The sequence below is a fragment of the Microcaecilia unicolor genome, chromosome 9 (genome assembly GCF_901765095.1).
Source record: "Microcaecilia unicolor chromosome 9, aMicUni1.1, whole genome shotgun sequence".
Taxonomy (NCBI): domain Eukaryota; kingdom Metazoa; phylum Chordata; class Amphibia; order Gymnophiona; family Siphonopidae; genus Microcaecilia; species Microcaecilia unicolor.
The window spans coordinates 196,405,360-196,408,643 of record NC_044039.1 but is presented as its reverse complement, the minus strand read 5'-3'; the positions used below and the strand labels follow the sequence as shown (position 1 = coordinate 196,408,643).

Here is a 3,284-nt window from a genome sequence, read left to right as displayed (position 1 = left end):
AGGGCAAATAAGAGATAAGGACAAAGAGTAGCAAGATTCCGGAATCCCAAAGAGTTACAAGATTCCGGAATTGCGATGACTACTACTACTACTTATCATTTCTATAGCGTTACTAGACGTACGCAGTGAATAAGGGTTAAAGAACAGGAAGCCAAAGGCTCAAACTGAGGCTTCTTGAGAAGGAGAGCACCAAATTAAGATACAAACACTTCCATCTGTGCTAGCCTTCTGCATTAACCCCTTAGTTGGCAGACAGTATTTCCATGTTCTTATCATGCTGGTGGTGTCTTTGTCTTTATCAGATGGCTGTGATCCCCATGTGTTTTGTTTCTCTTGTGTAAACAGGTTAAACAATAAGATCCAGGGTGGATGTATTATCTCCTGTCTTCTAAGATGGAGGCACTCACCGACTTCACTCCTTTCAGCTTCCATGTCTCTCCCCACCCCCCTCCAACAGGGACTTGTCTATTGCCCGAGCTTCCCTCTTTGATTCTGACAGAGGATCAGGTCCCAGTTTTCCCGATGACCAGATCCCTCTTGCTTTGGGCACTCTTGGGCCTCAGGGAGCAGCTGTATATCAGGCTGGCAACCCCTGCTCCATTTGGTATGTATGAGTACACTCTGCTTTGCTCTCTTGTACACCAGAGGAGAAATGAGGGTCAAACTTGCAATCCCTGTGCTTAATTCTTCTCCTTCTTTCTCCCTTAGCCCCTAGAGCAGGGACCTAAGACTCAGGTGGGCCCCTTAAAGGAAGACCCTCAACTACTGCTATTTAAGGTTACCATATTTGCTCTCCCCAAAAAGAAGATGCATGTTCCGCCCCTCTGTCACATACCACCCCAGCCCCATCACCCCCCCCCCACCTAAAAAAATGGGCACCGAGAGTTGAAGCAACCTCGTGAGACTTCAACTCTCCGTGGCCATTTTGAATCTGCGCCGAGACAAACGGGCAAGTAGGCAAAACCTGCCCGGCTGCCCGGCCATGTCGAGGACATATCCGGGTAAAACCGGATATATGGTAACCCTAGCCTTTCTTATGGCATTACCTTACCTTGGTGGAAGCAGCATTTCCTGGGGTTGCAGAATGCTGAAGCCGTAAGGTTCCAAGGCTACCTTAGTGAAACAGAGAGCCTGCTCAAGCTGCCTTTCTCATATGGCAATACCCTTACCTTGGTGGAAGAAGGAGCGCAGTGCAGGCTTTTTCCTGCGTTGCAGAATGCTGAAGCTGCAAGGTCCCCAAGGCCTTCTCCTCAGTTGAGCATAGGCCGAGGAGCCTGCTGAGCTGCCTCCTCAGCTAAGCATAGGCCGAGGAGCCTGCTCAGCTGCCTTTCTCATGGCAATACCCTTACCCTGGTGCAAACAGCATTTCCTGGGTTGCAGAATGCTGAAGCTGTAAGGTTCCAAGGCCACCTCAGTTAAACAGGGAGCCTGCTCAAAGTGCCTTTCTGGTGCACAGAGCAGTGCAGGTTTTTCCTCATTGCCACCCATTCTGTTCCTTTCTGGATCTACGGCATCTGAGCAAAATGTTACTGGAAGGCAGTTAGTGGCCTGGGAAATGGTCTTACACAGCCTCGAAAATCCAGCGTGGGGAAGGACAAGAATGCCTAACTTTGCAAATTTGAACAGGCCTGGGAGGAGCCCACATAGCTCAGTTGGTAGAGCATCAGACTTTTAATCTGAGGGTCCAGGGTTCAAGTCCCTGTGTGGGTGGGACCAGTCCCCCTAAAAGGAGACTCTGTCCCACAGCACTTTTCCAGTTGGCAAGAAGGGTGTCTAAAGTAGGGAAAATGTTTATTTGGCCTGTTCGAACAGCAAGAGGTGAGGGACTCAGCAGTAATCAAAGGAACGTTTTCTTGATAGAAAGGGCGGTGGATGCGCCAACAGCCTCCCAGTGCGGGCAGTGCACACCAGAGCTGTATCCGAATTTCAGAAAGCGTGGGGTGAGCTGGTGTGGATGGGCTTTACCTCACCCTCACGTGGCCACTCCCCCTCCCCCTCCCCCCCACACACATACATTCAGGTTTCTACGTTTGTCACCACGCTGTGACCGTTGATTCCAGATTTCTAGCACTCTGAGGCAACACGTCTTAGAACTGGCAGCGAACTTGGAGACGATGGTAAAATACAAAGCGTGAGGGGGTGGTAAAGCCCAGAACACGTTCCAGCACACTGAAGCTAAATGTGAATAAAACATAGGCCCTGCTCTGTAGCACTGCCCCATAACACTGCGTACTTACACCCCTTTTTAATGGATGGGATTCAGATCTACATTGTTCAAGCCCTGAAAATTCAGGGAGTAGTCATCGATGGCCAACTAAAGTTCCAATTACGCACCTAGTCTACTGTCCAAAAAGGCTCTGTTTGATCGTTTTCTGATCAGAAAGCCTTGAGGAAGAGACTTTGCCCTCTGGGGAATTCGGATGTTTGTAACGCACTTGTTTATGGGTTTTCGTAGAGAAAAGGATTACAGCTCATGCAAAAACACTGCTGTCAAACTGATACAGGAGCCAATCCCTGGGACAATGTCACCTCTGCCATGATTGCGATAATTGATCTATCTAGTTATTTACTTTATTTATTTATTTGTTAGGATGCATTTACTGCCTTTTTGAAGGAATTCACTCAAGGCGGTGTACAGTAAGAATAAAAATCAAACATGAGCAATAGACAATTACAGCAGTCAATTAATAAGGCTAGCTACCGGTATCTGCGTGAATTCCCTACAAAATCCTGACACTGGCTTACAAAATACGCTGTTCCGGAATACCTGTTTTCCTGTTCCGAATGCTTACACCTTACGTACCCTCATCCTCGCTCTGGTCCTCTCAACAATCTCTTTTCGCAATTTTGTCTTTTTGCCAAAATTTGCTTTGACACTCTCCTCGAATCTGTTTTCTCTGTTGTTGCCCCATCCCTGTGCAGCAGTCTTCCTCTCAGCCTTCCAGTTGAATCATCATTTCGTAGACTCTAACGGGTTGACAAACATCTCTAGGTCGCCGTTCTGTTTCCTTGGTGCTTGACATTCACCGTGGGCAATCGGAGGCCGCTGCTGTGACCTAACCCTCAAGGTTCTTTCCTATGAATGTTGTAGTTCCAATTTCTCTTTTCTTTATTTATGATACTTATGTAAAGCGCCTAGGTGGGTTTACCGAGATGTGAAATGTATGGTAAAAGAACTGGGGAAACATTTGGGTGGGTGGCAGGCAGGGGCTCATCATCAAAACCTTGCTTTGAAAGCAGCTGACAGGTGAGAGCTGCCAGCCCTGAAGGCAGAGGCAGCTTGC

General features: G+C 48.0%; 1 non-coding gene across 1 annotated transcript; it reads left to right on the top strand.

Annotated features, from left to right (window-relative positions):
• Positions 1-1,637: 1,637 nt before the first annotated feature.
• On the top strand, positions 1,638-1,710 carry TRNAK-UUU. The gene has a single exon. It is a non-coding gene; the product is annotated as a tRNA-Lys (tRNA).
• The last annotated feature ends 1,574 nt before the right edge of the window (positions 1,711-3,284 follow it).